General features: G+C 44.0%; 1 protein-coding gene across 1 annotated transcript in view; it reads right to left on the bottom strand.

The window, feature by feature from the left end:
• Positions 1–23,244, bottom strand: part of CDH13 (cadherin 13) — a 530,998-nt gene that overhangs the window by 187,567 nt on the left and 320,187 nt on the right. The gene's annotated exons all lie outside the window — the stretch shown is intronic.

Genomic DNA, 23,244 nt, shown 5'->3' on the forward strand with positions numbered 1-23,244 from the left:
AAATTTTATAAATTACTAAATAAGTAAAAAAAAAAAAAAAAGCAAAACATATTTTTGCTCATGGCCCATAGATCAAAGTCAACCATGGAAGAACATAAATCAAGACATAGTCCTCTCTGAATGCTGCCCACGTGTCCAGGACAACCTTTTTCCTTCCTTCTGTCTACGTCTAGACGAGCAGGACAATAGGGTTGGTCTCCCCTCGTCTTTCTACTACACTGCGTGCAGAATTATTAGGCAAATGAGTATTTTGACCACATCATCCTCTTTATGCATGTTGTCTTACTCCAAGCTGTATAGGCTCGAAAGCCTACTAGCAATTAAGCATATTAGGTGATGTGCATCTCTGTAATGAGAAGGGGTGTGGTCTAATGACATCAACACCCTATATTAGGTGTGCATAATTATTAGGCAACTTCCTTTCCTTTGGCAAAATGGGTCAAAAGAAGGACTTGACAGGCTCAGAAAAGTCAAAAATAGTGAGATATCTTGCAGAGGGATGCAGCACTCTTAAAATTGCAAAGCTTCTGAAGCGTGATCATCGAACAATCAAGCGTTTCATTCAAAATAGTCAACAGGGTCGCAAGAAGCGTGTGGAAAAACCAAGGCGCAAAATAACTGCCCATGAACTGAGAAAAGTCAAGCGTGCAGCTGCCAAGATGCCACTTGCCACCAGTTTGGCCATATTTCAGAGCTGCAACATCACTGGAGTGCCCAAAAGCACAAGGTGTGCAATACTCAGAGACATGGCCAAGGTAAGAAAGGCTGAAAGACGACCACCACTAAACAAGACACACAAGCTGAAACGTCAAGACTGGGCCAAGAAATATCTCAAGACTGATTTTTCTAAGGTTTTATGGACTGATGAAATGAGAGTGAGTCTTGATGGGCCAGATGGATGGGCCCGTGGCTGGATTGGTAAAGGGCAGAGAGCTCCAGTCCGACTCAGACGCCAGAAAGGTGGAGGTGGAGTACTGGTTTGGGCTGGTATCATCAAAGATGAGCTTGTGGGGCTTTTTCGGGTTGAGGATGGAGTCAAGCTCAACTCCCAGTCCTACTGCCAGTTTCTGGAAGACATCTTCTTCAAGCAGTGGTACAGGAAGAAGTCTGCATCCTTCAAGAAAAACATGATTTTCATGCAGGACAATGCTCCATCACACGCGTCCAAGTACTCCACAGCGTGGCTGGCAAGAAAGGGTATAAAAGAAGAAAATCTAATGACATGGCCTCCTTGTTCACCTGATCTGAACCCCATTGAGAACCTGTGGTCCATCATCAAATGTGAGATTTACAAGGAGGGAAAACAGTACACCTCTCTGAACAGTGTCTGGGAGGCTGTGGTTGCTGCTGCACGCAATGTTGATGGTGAACAGATCAAAACACTGACAGAATCCATGGATGGCAGGCTTTTGAGTGTCCTTGCAAAGAAAGGTGGCTATATTGGTCACTGATTTGTTTTTGTTTTGTTTTTGAATGTCAGAAATGTATATTTGTGAATGTTGAGATGTTATATTGGTTTCACTGGTAAAAATAAATAATTGAAATGGGTATATATTTGTTTTTTGTTAAGTTGCCTAATAATTATGCACAGTAATAGTCACCTGCACACACAGATATCCCCCTAAAATAGATAAAACTAAAAACAAACTAAAAACTACTTCCAAAAATATTCAGCTTTGATATTAATGAGTTTTTTGGGTTCATTGAGAACATGGTTGTTGTTCAATAATAAAATTAATCCTCAAAAATACAACTTGCCTAATAATTCTGCACTCCCTGTATATTACGCTATCCATGCTAATGGGGAAAAAAACTTTATATCACCAAATGAAATGGAAATTTGGCCAATCTATGTACTCCTCTTTATGGACCTTTATAAGCAACAGAAATACCCCAATCATACGTAGACCAACCGATGAAACCACGAATACAACTGGTATCGTAGCTTTTCAGTCTTGAGACAGTATCAGACTGACAGCAAGTGTCTTTTATGTCAACATGTCTTGTGGACTCAAGGAAGACTCCTTACTTGAACCTGAAGCTCATATCAGTCCCACCATAATTGATTGCTGAAAGTCAGATCAAACCAAAGGACATAATCGACTTTTTGGGAAAGATTGTGTATAAATGTACAGTAAAGAATGTTTGCTTGCATGCTTAGCTTTTTGCCTTCTAGGTAATCTGGAACTAAAAGTCAAAAGTCAAAGAAGCGCCAAGGCCGGCTTACCTTAAAGAAGGGGAGAATGCAGTGCCCCACTGCAGACCAGCGGTACACTGCAAAGCACAAAAAAATGTATTTTCCTGTGTAACATATGTATTTGCTATATTTTGTACTGATGAGCCATATCCACAGCCAGCACTAGATGGGGCAGGTATCACCCTCTTTATGTAGATAGGAGGAACCTTCTAGAAACACGTTAGTTTAGTGCAGAGTATGGAAGAGTATACATGCAGCTTACATGGGAGCTAGCCTGTAAAAGGAACCAGCCACAGTTAGGCCAGAAAAAAAAGAACTTTGTCCACTGAAGAAGCAGGACAGATGAAAGAAGGGAGTGTACAGTCAAAGTCATTGGAGACCACTAAGTCTCCATCGCCATATGTGGAAGAGTTTGCCTCCAGTGCTTGGATACACACCGCAGTTTGATCACCTGTGTGAGTACATTGCCCACATTCCACAGTGAAAAAGTTAGGTGCAATTCTTACTCTGACATTTAGGGTCTGCCCCTATGGGTTGCATTGCTTTACAAGAAGTAATACATCTTAAGCCTGGATGCGGAAGTACAAGTCAGCTAGAGATGTGCAGCATAAGGAGGCATGCTCTAGACCGACATTTTGGCCTGCTTAGCCGTGAAACCTGTAACATCTGTAGAAAGTGCATTTTGTGTAACAACTGCCAGTTCATGCATGCTAAGAACTGTCCTGATGTGTTTGCATTTGAAGTCTTTAGTAAAGAACTGTTCTGCACACTACTGCCCCATCATTGCTTTGTGCACTGCTACACTGAACCAACATCCACAGGTGCATCAAGGCAACCTGGCTTGCACCCAGAACTATCAACATCAAGGACACCTCAACCGTTATCAGACAGAAGAATCCCAAAACCAGGACAGAAAAGGGAAGAACTGTGTGCCCTTTCCATCACTGCACAGTCCAGGGAGGCAAGAGTATGAACACTGCTACCAACATTCTTGCCACTATTACGCCTATCCACCTCCTCTGTTTTTCTCCCCTGAAGCTTGCTGCACAACCCAAGTCAAGGCTTTTAGGCCTAAGCAATTTTTGAAGAGTTATGATCTATAAAACCACTGCAAATGGTGTTGCCTTGTGGTGGACCATTGGAGCCCACTACTGTATCAGAGCCTGGTCAACCTGAGGATCTTCTGGTACTCTGGTTGATATAGTAGGTTATACACATAGGATTATTATAAGTCAGACACAGAATATGAAGGATCAATCACTGCCGATCATATCTTACCAATCTAGTCTCAGCCAACAATAGCTGAAGATTTTCAACCTGACAGTTCACACTCACAGATGTCGACTCTGGGCCATCACAAAAGGTCATTTTTATATATAGACGACCAATCCAACCCTGTAGACGCCTTAACTTCATGTATATGACTTCAACAACATCCATCTTATACTGTAGGATGTGAGCGATGTAACCTTAAGACTCCTTGCCAGGAGATGACTGATGAGCCATGCCAATGCTTCCAATTTCAAGTCGAAGGGACCTATGTTGCCCGTCATTGATACAGGACTCATGATTTCTACAGTAGACCACCTCACTGGGAAGCACAATGGCAACCTACATGGCTCCAAGAAGAAGAGTGTTGAGCGTTGGTGTTCTCCTTGACTGTGTCCTGCTGGATAATGGCCTTTTATGAAGGCTATTTGGCCATGAAGAGGCATGTTAATTATACGTTTATTTCAGGTTTACAGGACAGCGGCGCAGTGTGTTGCGGTGTACACAGATACAACACATTTATTTAACAAGCCTGATTAATATGCAAACATACATTTGCATAAAGTATCACATTAGCCTCATGTAGGGCTCGGAATAAGGCTCCTGTTGTTTGCTGCTTTGACTCGTTCTGGGCTTCATTAGGAATGGATGGAGCCGCTGTGCTGCCGGTGATCCCGGTGATCTGTGCATAATTATTACTGCCCTCTGGTGTCGCCGGCGATGAGGCCGCACATATGGACTGCCAGACATAGGGATTATACTGTGATGAGCACCGCTGATATGCGTTCACAGCTCCTCAGGCTGATAAATGCACAGAGGTGGATATAATCCACATAGAGACCTCGGACGAGTCGGGAATTGTTTTCATATTTATCATCGTTTAATGAAGGAGTAAAGTGATAAGTATCACCTTTTACAGAAGGATATGTGTGGGGTGCTTTTCCTTTCCGGTTTTGAGATCCGTCATAGGATCTCAGTATCGGAGGAAAATGCTTCAGTTTTTTCCCCCGTTCATTGTCAATAGGGAAAAAACTGAACTGAATGGAACGGCGTGCACCAGAATACGTTCCGCTCCACCTGGTTGCGTTCCCGACAGAAAACAAGCAGTAAGTCAATGTTGCCAGATCCGTTGGTGCTGGATCTATTTTCTCAGACACAAAAGAAAACGGATCCGTCCCCCATTGACTTACAGTGGTTTTAGTGCCGGATCAGTCATGGCTATTTTAGAGATAATACAACCGGATCTGTTCAGAACGGACGCAGCCGGTTGTATTATCTTGACAGAAGCCTTGTTGATGTAATGATCCATGATGGATTCGGAAAAAATGCAGATAGTCGACTGATGCTCAACCCAATCTACTCCTAAGGGACTGTACCTGTTGTCCATGCAAAACATCTGCTAGTAGCGCCAGCCTCGGATTTCTACCACAGATTTACATCTGTCATGTTTCTGCATGCGGATCTAGCTCCATTCAATGGAATTAATCTGCAAGTGGCAAGAATGGACACGCCAACTGGGTCTTTTCAAATCCGAGTTGTGATAACTACTTCGAAGCGGGTTGCAACGTGAAAAACATGAAGGGATCCTCGTAAAAGATCTGCTGTGTGAACGCATCCTGCAGGACATTTTCATTGTGGTTCCTCCACAACACTAACTAATAGGGTGTCACATTAGCGGTCTGTGCCCCCTGCCGCCCCATGCCCCCACCACCCCTAGGGTCTATCCATCCTTTATGTCTTATTCTGATATTCTCTGCAGCACTGCCAGGGTTAATGCCCATTGGTTTTTGTGTGCACCTGCTTGACCAATGGGCTAATATATATTGCTATATATTCTGGGTGCTGCGTCCTATCCCTTGGCCTGAGCAACAGGTTCGTTGTGGTTGTTTTAGTCTCTGCTGGATCCTGTGAAGGAGCTATAATCCACGAGTCTGTCTGTAGGCCATGTTCTGCCTGACTCCCTATATCTGTTTGTCTGCCTTCTGACCTGACCTGTGCCTGTTTTTTGAATCAGATAATCACACAAAACAAAACGTACAAAAAAATACGTACAGTATTAAGTACAGAAACAACCCCCCCCCCCCCCCCCCCACACCTATACCCTTTCAGTTTAGGGATAGATGCTGATATTTAACAATAATCAACTGAAATAATTTAAATTGGGAAATAGCAAATAGCCAAAAGAGTTCCTTGTCTGTAGAATTAAAGGGGTTGACCTCAGTTTTTTGTTCTTGTCCGTATTTGTCCGTCCGTGTTAGTGACATTGCTAAGGTGGTCGCACATGCTCAGTTCCATCCTTTAAATGCCCTATCTACTGTTAGAAGCTGTGACACTTACAGAGAGAGAGAGAAAAGAAACGCTCCTGAACTGTGATAAGGAGAGAGAGCTGCTGCAGAAAGGACACGTCCTTTGATCTTTAATAGGGTGCGAACTGCTGCAGAAAGGACATGCCCCTGAGCTATGATAAGGAGAGAGCTGAAGCAGAAAGGACACACATTAATCATTGGATAACCCCTTTAAATCAGAACCTTCTATTCTTCCTGTTACATAGTATCAGTAACTCCGGTGTGGACCTGTGCGTATCACCAGATCATTCTGCCTGTGGTTGCTCCACTGGTCTATAATCTTACAGATCCTGACATTATCACGGGGGAAGCTTTAAGTCCTCTTTATAGTGCGCATGATGAATGTTGACACGCATTTTACTCCAAATTAGACAAAATTAAAGGGGTTTTCCCATCACAGACAATCCTAGCGATATGCCCCCATTGTCCGTGATGGGAATACCCCTTTAACTACAGGGAGTGCAGAATTATTAGGCAAGTTGTATTTTTGAGGATTCATTTTATTATTGAACAACAACCATGTTCTCAATGAACCCAAAAAACTCATTAATATCAAAGCTGAATATTTTTGGAAGTAGTTTTTAGTTTGTTTTTAGTTTTAGCTATTTTAGGGGGATATCTGTGTGTGCAGGTGACTATTACTGTGCATAATTATTAGGCAACTTAACAAAAAACAAATATATACCCATTTCAATTATTTATTTTTACCAGTGAAACCAATATAACATCTCAACATTCACAAATATACATTTCTGACATTCAAAAACAAAACAAAAACAAATCAGTGACCAATATAGCCACCTTTCTTTGCAAGGACACTCAAAAGCCTGCCATCCATGGATTCTGTCAGTGTTTTGATCTGTTCACCATCAACATTGCGTGCAGCAGCAACCACAGCCTCCCAGACACTGTTCAGAGAGGTGTACTGTTTTCCCTCCTTGTAAATCTCACATTTGATGATGGACCACAGGTTCTCAATGGGGTTCAGATCAGGTGAGCAAGGAGGCCATGTCATTAGATTTTCTTCTTTTATACCCTTTCTTGCCAGCCACGCTGTAGAGTACTTGGACGCGTGTGATGGAGCATTGTCCTGCATGAAAATCATGTTTTTCTTGAAGGATGCAGACTTCTTCCTGTACCACTGCTTGAAGAAGGTGTCTTCCAGAAACTGGCAGTAGGACTGGGAGTTGAGCTTGACTCCATCCTCAACCCGAAAAGGCCCCACAAGCTCATCTTTGATGATACCAGCCCAAACCAGTACTCCACCTCCACCTTGCTGGCATCTGAGTCGGACTGGAGCTCTCTGCCCTTTACCAATCCAGCCACGGGCCCATCCATCTGGCCCATCAAGACTCACTCTCATTTCATCAGTCCATAAAACCTTAGAAAAATCAGTCTTGAGATATTTCTTGGCCCAGTCTTGACGTTTCAGCTTGTGTGTCTTGTTCAGTGGTGGTCGTCTTTCAGCCTTTCTTACCTTGGCCATGTCTCTGAGTATTGCACACCTTGTGCTTTTGGGCACTCCAGTGATGTGGCAGCTCTGAAATATGGCCAAACTGGTGGCAAGTGGCATCTTGGCAGCTGCACGCTTGACTTTTCTCAGTTCATGGGCAGTTATTTTGCGCCTTGGTTTTTCCACACGCTTCTTGCGACCCTGTTGACTATTTTGAATGAAACGCTTGATTGTTCGATGATCACGCTTCAGAAGCTTTGCGATTTTAAGAGTGCTGCCTCCCTCTGCAAGATATCTCACTATTTTTGACTTTTCTGAGCCTGTCAAGTCCTTCTTTTGACCCATTTTGCCAAAGGAAAGGAAGTTGCCTAATAATTATGCACACCTAATATTGGGTGTTGATGTCATTAGACCACACCCCTTCTCATTACAGAGATGCACATCACCTAATATGCTTAATTGGTAGTAGGCTTTCGAGCCTATACAGCTTGGAGTAAGACAACATGCATAAAGAGGATGATGTGGTCAAAATACTCATTTGCCTAATAATTCTGCACGCAGTGTATAAGGCAGAGAGTTCAGCCCCCGATAATGACACCGGTGTAACAGTTTCTATCAAAATATCCTATCTGTAGTATCAGAATAGCGGGGTGTGGATACTGTATAAGGAGAGGTAGGTCGGCGTGTGCGGCAGAACATATGGTTTGTGATTTTCTCCATCCATGTGTGAGAAAATGAGAAAAGGCGAGAGGTGGAAAATAGTCAAAGCGGAATATGATTTTATTTTTATATACTAGATTTCTAAGTGGCAAAAGAAACTTAATATCTTATCATATAGTAGTGATATCCCAACAATTATTATATTGCAGTAGTATGTTAATTATTACTATAAAATAGTGATATCACAATAATTATTTATCAGTATTATTATTATTGTTGTTATTATTATATAAGTTATTATTATGTTGTAGAAATTTATAAACATTACATAACACATTGAAGATAAAAGTATTATGGATCGATTTTTACAATATATATTAGTGATATCACATTTATTATTCAGCTGTATTATTATTATTATTTATTACTTCTAGAACCTTATAAATATTACATCACATAACTCATTGAAAAGCAAATGATAAGTATCCTGCACCAATTATTACTATGTAACAGCGATCACAATTATTATAATAATTTATTTGATTATTTTGAATATATATTCATTACTTTTAATATTTATTTTTATTGTTATGTTGTATCATGTTTTATTATTTATTATGGATTATTTTATGTTTTGTTTATTTTTATATTATTTACTTATATTTATATTATTATTCATTTCTATTCATAGTTATAACTTTATAAACACTATGTAACTAGTCAATAAAACAATAATAAAATGATGTACCAAACATGATTGCCCTTTAAGGTTGGAGCTACAGAACCACATGCAACAGAAAGCCCCAGAAAACTCACACAACCAAAAATGTTTGTGCAGCCTGTCTGCAACCTGCTGCTGCACGACTAGTTCAGAGCTGTCACAGGAAAGTGGCGTGTGACACGTGACTCTACAATGGCGTGCGACTTGCGGCCAAAAATCCAACAGTGTTGGATTCTCTGCTACTGCTGCATCACCATCGTGGCCTATTGCATGTCGCAGAGTGACCCCCTTGACAATCATTAGATGAAACAATGTAGCAGTGCAGTCTTTATGTGGCACATGTCGTGTGGCCCCAGCCTTAGGTCTCATGCCCACTACCACCATAATATGGCATCTGTTGACTTCTGTGAAGTTTTACTGTAAGCCTCCACCTTCAGACAGGTTTTCGCACATGTCTTCTTGTATATAATATCCCTGAGAGCATTCCTTCTAGGGGACCACATTTTTGTAATATACGTTACAGAGGTGTCAATACATTGGCACACGTAGTGGCTAATGCCGCAGCTCTGTGATATACAGCCTCCTGTGATCTGTGAAGAAACCTGACAGCAAGTATTCTTGTTACCTCGACGGCTTGTGCCCTCTGCTGCCCCGCTACCTAGGGCGGGCACAGGTCCCGATCCGCTCACCCTGTGTCTGTCGCCGTCCCAGAGCTCTAGTAGCAGACATGGGTGCCTATGCCCTGTGTGTCCTTTAAGGATATTCTTCATTGATCCTCACTACATTCTGAAGTGCTAAAAGGGTCAAACCCTCCTTTGGCTCTGTGTGCAGCTATCAGGCTGTTTCCAATGTGCTAATTCCCAATTGGTGAATAAAGAGATCCATTTTCTTCCACGTCATCCAAGTGCTGCCTCATTATTTCTACTTTTACATTGAGGATCTCATATATATATATATATATATATATATATATATATATATATACAGTATATACATCCTGATGGCTGTCTCATTCTCTGCTGAGCAATAGTTTCACCATCTTCCTAGATTCTGCAAAGGTGCTAAATTTTGCATGTCTGCCCGTGTACTTACTTCTCCCTGATTCCCATTTAATGAGTCTCTTCCACCTGACCTGACCTGTACCTGATCTACGTACTGACCCCGTGCTGCTCTGCCTTGATCTCTGGAGTGTTTCTCGGATTGACATGAACTCTGCCTGCTGTGACCTCAGCCTGTTACTGATTACTGCCTAATCCTTCAGTGCTTCGCAGGTGTCTTTCAGCTCTGCGGGTCAGCTACTCCAGGTGATGGCGGCCTGTTGGCTCCCCTGCAGCAAAGTCTAGATCCCTGTATAGGGGTTCTAGAGTGAATAACTGGGGACTGCCAGGATAACACCCTTAGCATTAGCCCAAATTCACACCGGTTGGTTGACGCAGTGGTTACACACCCCTTGAATGTAACCGTTCTATTTATCTACAGTGCTTCCACAGGAAAAAGGAAGTATAACATTAATGGACTATCTATGTAATGATGGTCATGTTGGGTCCTCCAGAGCAAGAGAAACTGTTTGGAGCCGCTCTCCACTTCACTATAAGATTAAGATCTTGAATGGGAAAATATGTATCAGAGCTGAATTTGTAATAAACATTTTTTTCGAGTACAATAATAGCTTAGCTCAGCTTGTTCTGATTGGCTGCTGTGTTATAGCACAAGCCCACCACCAGGTAATCTCTATTAAGTCAGAATTCACTAACAGAGTGATTGGAAATACAGATGTAGTAGAGTTAACACACATGCTTTATGAGACGTGTTATCTAAACTAAATGTGTTAATCAAACACCTTCGATTGCTTTTCAATGACTTTTGTTTCAAGATGACGCGATGAGTTAAGAAATTTGAGTTGAGAGTTTGTGTGTTAACCCTGCTACATCTGTAGGTTTTCTAAACCAGTCAACGGGCGAACTGAAGGTTGTTAATGGGTTAAACTTTGCCAAATAACTTGACTTCCTTGCAACTTATGGACGAGACAGGAAGATACTGTATTACCATCTCGCTGTAGATTCCTTCACAACAACAAAAGAAAAAAAGCGGATAAAAACAGCGGTTGAAAGAATGGCGCAGAGCGCTTGATGTCGCCTTTAAAGGTGAGCTCCGCGTAGTACTCCCAATCCCCGGAAGGCAGCAGATGTCCTCTTTTATAAAGACATCTGTTGTGTGAGAAAGTCAGCGCATTTCCAGCCGCATAAATCATAGACAATATTTTACTCTTTAAAGTAAATGTGAAAAAAATGCGAATACGTAAATCACGCACGCTGTCACGAGCGTCACAAAATAAAACACACAGATTTCAATTACCGACACTCGACATATGCGCCGAAGATGTTCGGTTATATCAGCTAATCAGGGACGATTCTCATTCTACGCTCCTCCCGACTCGTCTGGCAGCCATATTGCCGTTTATTATACCGTTGTGCAGACAGCAATTGCCTGTCTGCCCCGCGGCTGTCTATAAGCGATTGACAGTAGGGTTGACTTCTTTGCAGGATGTAACAGAAAACTGCTTGCAGGGTAATCCCTCTTCATATTCCGAACCTCGACAAATTCTTGATTCTACCCTGACTTGTTCGTTCTATCTGTTCCCGGGAAAGCTGGGTGACGACCAATATGGCTGCAAAGGACAGATTTTAAGCCCAAGAGCCTAGACCAGGCATGCACAACCTGCGGCCCTCCAGCCGTTGTAAAACTACAACTCCCACAATGCCCTGCTGTAGTCTGATAGCTGTAGGCTGTTCGGGCATGCTGGGAGTTGTAGTTTTGCAACAGCTGGAGGGCCGCAGGTTGAGCATGCCTGGTCTAGAAAATGTTTGCAACAAGCAGCTCTATAAAGAGTTTCTGACAACCAGTGCTATAATGGTGGCTGTATTGGTTGTCATGTCCTGGAATCATACAATAACCAATCAATATCTGAAGAAAATGCTTCACTTGACATTTTTACAGTATTTACTGTTTCTTGTTACTTTAGGCAGGAAATGCTCTCAAATCAAAATTTATGCACTCATTTGCCTGCCTGCACTGCCCTGGTACTGCCTGTAGGGGTCACTGCTACTGCGCCACCGAGCATTGAAAATCTCCAAGCAGGCAAATGGCAGAAAATGTATTCCGCTCCTGTGCCCAGTTTGCTACTTAGAATTGAAACGAAATGCGTAAAACGGTCTGTGTGCTGTAACAATGTAATGAGAGGCTAACATGACAGCAGGATACAGCCGAATATGATATTATAATTACTGCAAATAAAACAAACAATGCCGAAATCAGTGCCCCCAGCGGATTAAGAAGGAGCAGCCATTCATGAACATTTCACAGTACTCCGCCAGCCGTCCAGAGAAAAGTGAAACTTTTCATATGTGACATAAAAATAATGGAAAATCACAAAATAAATTGGGAAATTTAGCAAAAAAACATACAGTATCATTCAAATAAGATCTTTTTTCCAATAGCCGAATATTTAAAGGGGTTGTCCACTTTGGCCAACCCCCCTTTTTTTTGGGATGTCTTGATTATAAGCTAATTTACAGGGTGTCCTGCTGCTGCTGGGACCACCAATGGTAATTTATCATCGATGAGGTGAGGGGAACCAGCAGCAAGTGTTCAATGTCCCTGCAGCGCCCCCAAAGGGAAAAAGAAGCATTACAAAGTTTTAAAAAGGTTAGTTGGGGGGGGGGGGGTCCCTACACACTGGCAGCACTGATTGGATAGGGTCAGCAGTCAGTGCAGGAAAAGACTCCCAACTGGTAACACCCATCTGGACCTTCATTGCAGACTGCTAGTAATCCATTTGTAATATAGACTCCAGAATTGTTATTACATGGGGAATGCAAGTAGTCACTAAAACAGACATGTCAGGGGAGGTGACAGCAACTCTAACATCCGATGTTGGTGGGACGGCAGGGGGATATATGAAACCCCCCATATGCAGTAGATGATTGGTCAGTCTGACCAAAATCAGTGGCTTTAACTGACATACCTCTATGCTTAAAGGGGTTATCCAGGATCAGAAAAACATGGCTGATTTCTTCTAGAAACAGTTCCGCACCTATCCATGAGTTGTGCTGCACTTAAGTGAATGGGGCTGAGCTGCAATATCACACACAACCTGTGGACAGGTGTGGTGCTGTTTTTCCTGATCCTCGATAACCCCTTTAAGAAGGATCTGTATAATGATCATGTAATATTTGTCCAACGAATTTGTGAATAACAAACTGAATAAATAAATAAATAAAATAATAATAACAATAAAAATAAATAAATAAATTCACTTCCGAGGAGCTCCTCCTATCCTGCGCTGCCACTTCACCCTCCCCACCGGGCTGCAGCGGTGACATGCCGTTTAGAGGACACGACTACTGCAACCAATCACTGGCCTCAGCGGTCTCTTGCAGTCAGTCAGTGATTGGCTGCAGCAGTCGCATGCGGTAAGTGGGCACGTCACCGCTGCAACCTGGTGTGGAGGATGAAGCAGTGGCTGTGGATCATCGGGGGCCCGTGAACTTGAGTTTTTTTTAAAATATAAAATATATATTTTAACAGCCCCAAAAACCTGAACTAGGACGACCCCTTTAAGGTCAGACCTTCACGTACATCCATGAGACTGGCTGTGAGAGCGCACCTGCAGCACCCGAGACAGCCTGGGAATCTCCTCCCATTCTGGGGCTCGGAGACGCTGCTGCAATTAAGATATCAGGCGGAAACATATCGACTATATTTTAATATCTGCTGTGTTCCCATTTTCCGATCTATACGTAATATCTGAAGGATTGATTTTATTTGGCGGGCTGGGTGAGACTCGTCTGCCGCTTGGAGTTAATTTGGGGGTTTTCGATGTCTGATATTTTTAAGTGCCGTGAGAAAAAACGGCGAGAGGAGACGAACTAAGAAAGAGGGGTGAGAGCGGGACAAAGGGGTCGGTAATGGGCGCAGGGTGAAGCCGAGGTGACGTCAGGTGTCACATTTATTACACAGCTGCAGGCGGAACATCAACCCGTACAATGTGCCATCCGCAATACTGGCGCCTCCTGTGCGGGACGTGAGCATGCACGTGTTCATGTTTGAACATATGTATTTGTATTTGTCTGTTTATGTCTTTTTTTGTGCAAAAGAACTTGCAAACCTTAATACGTGCATACGTGTGTGATGATTTGTGTGTGTATGTACTGGTCTGAATCTATTTGTCTATATACAGTAAATTCATTTACAAGCCTGAATACGTGTGCATCTGGTATGTATGTGTGCGTGTATGCATGTGGTTATTTATGTGGATGCGCATGCATACCAGCCATTAACCTCCAATGTAGTCGTGCACACGGTATGTATGTGTGCATGTGATTATTTGTGTGCATGCTAGGCCGGACAGTCTGGTTTTCTGGCTCCCTCTCCTCCTTTTCTGCGTCATTACGCACAGACCGCAGCATTGTGCTGTCGGAGCCGTGAGCTGCAGGCACAAACTGACTGAGGCATCTCACCACCAGTCGGTCACTAGAGCCGGCGGACATGTCATTCTATGGCTGACGGAGGGTGAGGGAAGCACTCCGCCTGCCCACAGCTCACCTGATGGTCTTCCAGTCACTTTTTTTTTCTTTTGCCAGCAACGTTACTAAGAGAGGGGCATGGCTTAGTGGGATTGGGGGCGTGGCCTCCAATGTACAGCTTTTTGGGGTGAAGTAAGTGGCCACCGTAGTGCATGCCGCTAACCTCCAATATAACGTATACGCAGCATCGGACTAAAGTTCTTTGGGCCCACTAGGGGAAGTGATTCTGAGGGCCCACTGTCACGATCAGTGTGGGGGCAAAACTCCACACTGAACACAGGAGGGAAGGGGAACAGTAACTGGGCCTAGAAACTAGGGAAGAAACAGGTCACCTCCTAGACAACCCTAATCCGGGCCCTGACTACCTATCAATATGAATAGACCTTGAAGGTAGGAATATTCATAAGCAGGATACCTAGGCCCTGATTTCCCTATAAAACCCTGGAATAAGGTTAGGACCAGAGACAACCCATTCCTCCCCAGATGGACGAATAAAAGTCTCTGTCTCAGGGCCCGATACAAACAACAGGTAATATAACAAACACAAAACAATAAGAACAGACAAGACTTATCTAAAAGTAGAAAACTGGCAACTCCAGAAGCACCACAGAGTACAACCGACCAGCTAGTTAGAAGGCAGGGAGAAAATCTATAAACTGCACCTCCAAGAGTGAGAAGCGGCTACTTATGGGAAAGGTAAATTACAAACAAGCAACACCTGAAGCAAGGGGTGTGGCATTCACCAAAACACAGACACAATAAGATCCACAGGGAACGTGTCAATTTAACCCACGAGTTGCCAGTCTCTCCGATCTCCTGGCACCTGCCGAGGGAATGTCCGTGAGTCGTGACACCCACCCTCCGTGTATACAGACCATATGCATTTTCACTTTCTCATTGCACATTGGGGACTTCTCACCGGTACAGTTTAAAGGGGTTATCGAGGAAATGATGACCTAGCCAATGCCATTATGACATCGGTGGGAGTCCATGTCCTGGCACCCCACACGAACAGTTGTTCCGGGAAGCCGCCACGTTCATCGGAGCAGCTTACCAAGAACAGCGCCGAACATAGTGTAGTGGCTGTAGTTTGTATCGCAGATCAGCCCCATTCAATCCTGGATCGAAAGTAAAAAATCTTTAATATGGCGTCAATATACTAGTCACAACTGTTACAGTTTCCAACTTCAGCCAGGGTTTTCTGCCACAGGCCCACCAGTGCCTAATAGTGGTGGAGACCATGGCAGGAAGGGGGGGGGGCGGTAACCAGCAGGGGTGCAACACCAATGAGGCCAGGTGAGGCGATTGCCTCAGGCGGCAAGACCTAGAGACAAGTAGGGGCGGTGAAAGGGCTGTGGGTATATCTCTCTATATACAACTGTATCACAGTATATCCTAAAAAGTAGGGCTGGAGGAGTTGGGCGCATTTAAATTTTTGCCTCAGGCAGCAGAAAGGCTAGGTGCACCCCTGGCAGCCAGGGCGAGGGCAGTGACTACATTAAAGTGCAGTCGTTGCGGTCATACCTTGTACACTGTCATCCGGGGAAGGAGACAAAACCTTAAAAATATATATTCCCGAAGAGAAGACGAATCAAAGACGTCACCGTCTGGAAGAACATCATCGAAATATTTCCAAAGGTTTGAGCTCAAATTGCAAATGATCGACAGAAGGTGCGGCGTCTAAATACACGGTTCAGGAAAACACTGGCAATTATTTTAATAACCGCCACGTATTTCGGAAGGTGAGAGAAAAAGACGGAGAAGATTTCAGATGGGTTCAGACGAGAAACAATTGTTATATAAATGACTGGCAGAGGCGTTGGCGTCTTTTAACTCATTGAGGGAAGTGGTCTCCAGCCTGCGGCTCTCCAGCTGTTACACAGCTATATCGTCCAACGTGCTCCGACAGACACAGGCTGTTAGGTCATGCTGGGAGTTGTAGTTTTGTATCAGGTTGGAGACCTCTGGATAGGATGCAAAATAGTGCCACCTATTGGTGGATACTCTGTAATTGAATGACTTTTCTGTAACTACAGTATCCTTAGGAACACACAGCACAGCGCCGCACGCTGAGTAGTGGCTGCGAGTGGTACTGCAATGCTGCTGCCAATTACTTGAAAGGAGACCTGTCACCTCACCTGACATGTCTTTTTTAGTAAGTAATTGCAGTTGCATCCCTCATATGGTAACAATTCTGAAAGATCGATTCATACGGCTCTAAGATGTGCCATTCCTCTATTACTCCTGTTTGAAGTTATGAATGAATTGCTAGCGGTTTGCAATGAAGGTCCAGATGGGTCTTACTAGTTGTAGATGTATCCCTGCACAGTCTGACACTATCCAATCAGTGCTGTCAGCGTTAGACTGTGTAGGGACACGCCCCCCCCCCCAACTGGTAACACCCATCTGGACCTTTATTGCAAACTGCTAGCAACTGATTCATAAACCTCCAGCAGGGATAATAGAGGAATGGCACATCACCGACCTGTAAGAATAGTTGCTCCAGAATTGTTATGACAAGGGGGATGCAAGTACTTACTAAAAAAGGTCAGGAGAGGTGAAAGGTAAGGGAGCAGCGCTGCAATACCATTCACAGCCACTACTCATTGTAAGGCGCTGTGCTGTTCAAGCAGCTGGTTGGTGGAAGTGTTAAGAGTCAGACCCCCATCGATAGGATTACAGTCAATGGAAAACCCCATTGACATCCGACACATTGAATATTTTTTTGGATTGTGGCCGCAAAATCCGGATCTCTCCGATTCAGGTGAAACAAGAATAGACGACCATGAAGTTCCATGGTGATCTCAGTTCAGGTCATGCGAACCACGCAGGGTATTGCCGTGATAATACAGACACTAATACGGATATTTTGTGCGGCTCGGATGCGGACCTATTCACTTCATTGGGGCCACAAAAGATGCGGACAGCACACACCGTTGGACATGTTCTATTTTTTTTTTGGGGTTCTCTCAGTCTGGAACCCCAAAAGTAGTCATACCGTTTCCGGAGATATGTTGTAATATCACTACTCAAGAATGTGTCATTATCCTGCACCCCAAGTGTCAGTGTCATAGCCCTGTACCCCAAGTGTCAGTGTCATTATCCTGTACCCCAAGTGTCAGTGTCATTATCCTGTACCCCAAGTGTCAGTGTCATTATCCTGTTCCCCCAGTGTCAGTGTCATTATTCTGTACCCCAAGTATCAGTGTCATTATCCTGTACCCAGTGGCGTACCAAGGGGGGGGGGGCGGGGGTGCGGCCCGCCCCGGGTGCCACTCACAAGGGGGGTGCCATGACGGAGTTACCCCTCCATCCACTGCTGCACCGCGACGCGACTCCGCCAGGCGCCGGCTTCTGTGGAAGGATTATTGCGGCGGCGCGCAACATGACGTCACGACGCTGACGCCGCCTTCACGGATCTTTTAAAGAAGCGGAAGGATCCATTACCAGCGGTCGGACGGAGCCTGAGGCATCATCAAAATGTAAATAATTGTGTAATTAAGGGGTGTGTGTGTGTGTGTGTAATTAAGGGAGGGGTTTGTAATTAAGGTGGGGAGGGAGGGGGTGTAATTAAGGGAGGAGGTGACGTGTAATTAAGGGAGGGGGTGTAATTAAGGTGGGGAGGGAGGGGGTGTAATTAAGAGGGGGTGTAATTTATTTCCAAGTTAATTTATTTTTCCCAGTTATAGTTTTTTCAAGTTGATATAGAGCTTACAAATTTGTAATAAATATTATTGAAAATATTGAAAAAAGTTTGTGCATGTTTTCTTAACTTTCTTGGGGGGGGGGGGGGGGGGGGGTGTGCCAAACAAAGGGTTCGCCCCGGGTGCCAAATGCTCTAGGTACGCCCCTGCCTGTACCCCAAGTGTCAGTGTGTAATTGCCCTGTACCCCGAGTGTCAGTGTCATTATCCTGTACCCCAAGTGTCAGTGTGTAATTGCCCTGTACCCCGAGTGTCAGTGTCATTATCCTGTACCCCAAGTGTCAGTGTGTCATTATCCTGTACCCCAAGTGTTAGTGTCATTATCCTGTACCCCAAGTGTCAGTGTCATTATCCTGTACCCCAAGTGTCAGTGTGTCCTTATCCTGTACCCAAAGTGTCAGTGTCATTATCCTGTACCCAAAGTGTCAGTGTCATTATCCTGTACCCCGAGTGTCAGTGTCATTATCCTGTACCCCAATTGTCAGTGTCATTATCCTGTACTCCAAGAGTCAGTGTGTCCTTATCCTGTACCCAAAGTGTCAGTGTCCTTATCCTGTACCCAAAGTGTCAGTGTCCTTATCCTGTACCCAAAGTGTCAGTGTCATTATCCTGTACCCAAAGTGTCAGTGTCATTATCCTGTACCCCGAGTGTCAGTGTCATTATCCTGTACCCCAATTGTCAGTGTCATTATCCTGTACTCCAAGAGTCAGTGTGTCCTTATCCTGTACCCAAAGTGTCAGTGTCATTATCCTGTACCCCAAGAGTCAGTGTCATTATCCTGTACCCCAAGAGTCAGTGTCATTATCCTGTACCCCAAGAGTCAGTGTCATTATCCTGTACCCCAAGTGTCAGTGTCATTATCCTGTACCCCAAGTGTCAGTGTGTCATTGTCCTGTACCCCAAATGTCAGTGTCATTGTCCTGTACCCCAAGTGTCAGCTTCATTGTCCTGTACCCCAAGAGTCAGTGTCATTGTCCTGGACCCCAAGTGTCAGTGTGTCATTATCCTGTACCCCAAGTGTCAGTGTCTTTATCCTGTACCCCAAGTGTCAGTGTCATTATCCTGTACCCCAAGTGTCAGCGTCATTATCCTGTACCCCAAGTGTCAGTGTCATTGTCCTGGACCCCAAGTGTCAGTGTGTCATTATCTTGTGTCCATCGTGGTGTTATTTTCCTAGTGTGTCATTATAATATCAGTGTGTCATCATACTGTCCCCAAGTGTCTGTGTATTATTGTCCTGTACCCCAAGCATCAGTGTGCCATCGTAATGTCAGTCTGTCATTGTCCTGTACACAAGCATTGTCTAGACTTATGTGATTAGCGGCAGGGGCAATATTTGAATTCGCATTATTTCATGAATATCTAGGTGAATATTCATCATATATTATTTTCTTGAAAGCGAAAATCTGCAATCGGAAAAGTTGCGATAAAAATTAGAAAATTCGCGATCAACACTACTCCTAAAGTCAAAGATATTGCAGCCTTCTCATTGGCCCACAAGTGAGGGATCATGGGTACTGATGAAAAAAAATCTAGAATATTCGCGATTACGAAGATATAGCACTATATTCTAGATGTTCGCGAATTCTCGAACTGCCGATATTCGTGATAAAAATTTGTGACTTTCTCTCTTCGCGATCAACACTAATTACATAGCTAAGATCTCAGCATTGCCATTAGCGGACACTAGGGGCTGTGCTGAGCGGTGCACGCGCTCTGTGCAGTAAGGCTGTCCCTTCAAGTGACATTAAGGACTCAATTATAAATGACTTACACGGGCATTACAATTTGCTGCTTCTTTAACATGGTACTTAATTATGTAGTGCACAACCAATTATGGGCAGAGCGTTAGAATTATCCGGCACTATCTATACATTAGTTCTGGGCAAGATTAAAGGTTTATTTTCATTTATGGCTTGGAGTTGGCTACATTTGCTTTCCCATGGGAAAATAACATTATTTGACTTTTCTAAAGCTTTCAAGCCTTTTGGCAGCAAATGATTTCTCGTAGATGTTAATATAGGCAGCATGTTCACAAGTAGTGGTATCTCAGTAGTTAGCTTCTTGTACGTAAAGCAGAGCTCTATACAGTAATTGTGGAATAAAAAACTATTGACATGGCTCTATGGAGTCTTATTCTTCCCTTATAAACCTTTCAATATGACCTTGAAAAGCTGGCAATATGTGTCTTGGGATGCTCCACTAGGGAAGGACATCAAGCATAGCTTGAGGAGTTGACATGTTAGGAACTAAATCCAAGTAGTATGTGTCTTCAGCTCCTGGGTTGAGTAGCTCTGTTCCATCAAAACCAATAGGATTTGCCTTAAGTTGACTTGTCCCAATAAACCCAATGGAAAATGTCTTGAGTTCCTAAGTTGAGTTGCCCTATTACAATGGCCACAGTGGAATGTGACTTACCAGATTCCAATATACCCAATGGAGTGAGTCTTGAGTTCCTAATTCTAGTAGCTTCCCCTAAACCCAATGTGGTGTGTTTTGAGTAGCTTTGGTCCCTTAAACCCAATATGATGTGTCTTAAGTAGCTCTGATCCCCTAAACTCAATATGATGTGTCTTAAGTAGCTCTGATACCATAAACCCAATGTGATCTGTCTTGAGTAGCTTTGGTCCCTTAAACCCATTGTGATGTGTCCTGAGTAGCTCCGATCCCCTATACTCAATATAATATGTCTTGAGTAGCTCTGGTTCCCTAAATCCAATATGCTATGTCTTGAGTAGCTCTGGGACCCCAAACCTAAAGTGATGTGTCTTAAGTAGCACTGCTTCCCTATGCCCAATGTGATGTGTCTTAAATAGCTCTGGTCCCCTCCACCCAATGTCATATGCCTTGAGTCGAGTTGTTGTGGTCCCCTAAGCCATACCTGTGCTATCGCTAAACATTTTTGGTCATCTGACCTTCATCAAACCATCAGATTGCCCTTATGTCACATGAGGGGCAGTAGTACTGAAAAGTTTTGCTGATACTTGTGTCTGATATTTACTCCAGGTCTCTTTGTGACATAAGGGCAATCTGATGGTCTAATGAAGGTCTGATGACCAAAAATGTTTACCTACAGCTCTGCTCCTATAAACCCAATGATGTGTGACTTGAGTTTTTTAGCTCCACCTGACCCATGTATCTTGATTTGAGTTTCCCATTCCACTAAAACCAATGCAATATGTCTTGAGATGAGTATCCCTGCTCCACCAAACCCAGAACAACATGCCCTGAGTTGTCTGTGAGGACAACTCAGGGTGATGAAATCATCTACTCATTGAAATGTTGCCTCGGCTCATGTGTTAAGAGCCAATGCGATACTGAACCAGCAGACTTTAGCTACCCAGGATAAATGACCTCTACAGATCGTCCTCCATGTGCCATACTGCATCTAATTCCTTATTCCGACGCCGTACATCCTGGAACTTCAGGCATTAAAATGTATGCACTAGTCATTACAAACACCACGCCAATCAAATGTCACATGCACAGGCCTATAATGCCATTGCTGGTTAAAAGTCATGCATCTTAATGATGTCACCCTCATGACCATGATGCTTGATGAGTTAAAGGGCCCTGTTTTGGTAAATTGCAGCAGTGATGTCACTTTAAGAGTCATGCTTACTGTGCGGTTAAACAAAACAGCTTGTGATGTTGATGGGAATATATCAAGTTAATGTCTTCCTCTTGACAATGAAACACTGAACGAGGAGCTTCTCACCCAGAGCAGCGAGTGCTTCAGTGCATGTTAAGCACAGTTAATGCAATGTAGAATTTCCACCGGAAAAATAAAGCCCCTAGTCACACAGCAGAATAATCCCTCTTCTACTTGAACTCATACTGAGGAGAAGAGCAGCAAAGTGCGTGGCTTCTGCTCCTACATATCAAAGTGACGAGCAGAATGCCACCAATTCCTCAAGAGATTATTGTAATGGACTCTAATTTACAATTAACGTCTACCTCCCCTGCACTCATTGCATACACATGGTTTCATTAGTATTACACGTGTTTGTAGGGTTTGTCTTTCTTTTTATGGCTTTCAAGATGTTCTTGTTGCATAGTAACCAATCGACCTTCTCTCTAGGTGACCTTCTGGTAGTTACGTGCACTCTAGTGGTCACAGGGGCAAAATCATGTCACCGAGTTTGTAAGGTGGGGTTGCTGGTCTACTTCGCGATTAATTACCATATTTTTCACCCCATAAGACGCATTTTTCCCCCCAAAAGTGGGGGAATAATTCCCCTGCGTCTTATGGGGCGAATACTAATGAGCGCTTCCATTATGGAAGCGCTCATTGGTACCAGAGGACCAGGAAGCGGTGAAGGGTCTGTACTCACCGCTTCCTGGTCCTCGGCTGTCGGCTGTGAAGGTTGCGCACAGCGTGAGGGCGTTCTGTGACCTCATGCTGTGTGCGCAGCCAACAGCAGGAGGAAGCAGATCGCGGGCGGTGAGGAGCGGCGGCGTCCAGGAGCGGGAGAGGTAAGTGGGTTTTTTATTTTATAAAACAAGGCTATATTGGGCTGATCTGAGGCAATATGGGGCTGCTGGGGGGCTAATCTGAGGCAATATGGGGCTGCTGGGGGCTGATCTGAGGCAATGGGGGCTAATATGAGAGGCAATGGGGGCTCTTATCTGAGGTCTGATTAAGGGTCATTCACATTGGGGTCTGAGCTGAGGTCTAAATGGTGGTCTGACCTGAGGTCTAATTAAAAATATTTTTTTCTTATTGTCCTCCTCTAAAACCTAGGTCTTATGGGCCGGTGCGTCGTATAGGGCAAAAAATACGGTAATTTCAATTAATGGTACACTAAGTTTAAAAATGAGACAGTCTTGTCCCCAACCTTTGTCCGTCGGCAGGACTTTCTTCATGTTCCTGAAGCAAAAAAATCTTGTAGAAATCCTGCAGAGAACACAGGGTTAATCTCCTGTTGATCTGTTCCATTTCTGCCTGAAGAACCACTGAGGGGTCTTTGTCCTACGACAGACAAGGCAGAGGATGGAGGCTCCTGCTGCAGCCAGCTGTCTTACAGCTAGACACCAGACAGTGAGGAGGAGGAGAACATGACTCCTGAGACACATTATCACGTCTGGTTTGGCAGGTACCAGACATGTGGCGCAGAGGGAAGGGAAACCGGGTGCCCTAACACAAGGGAGAGGGAGGAGTGGTGACCCCTAACTCACCTAGCACTGGCACCTGGCTACCCTGATGTCCCTAGACGGGTTGCTCACCCGTATGCCGATCACGTGCCTCGTCTGTGACTTACCCTGGAAGAAGCCCTAGGTAGTGAGTAGGGTGGTGGGAGCACTAGTAAA

Source organism: Bufo bufo, chromosome 10, assembly GCF_905171765.1.
Source record: "Bufo bufo chromosome 10, aBufBuf1.1, whole genome shotgun sequence".
Classification (NCBI taxonomy): domain Eukaryota; kingdom Metazoa; phylum Chordata; class Amphibia; order Anura; family Bufonidae; genus Bufo; species Bufo bufo.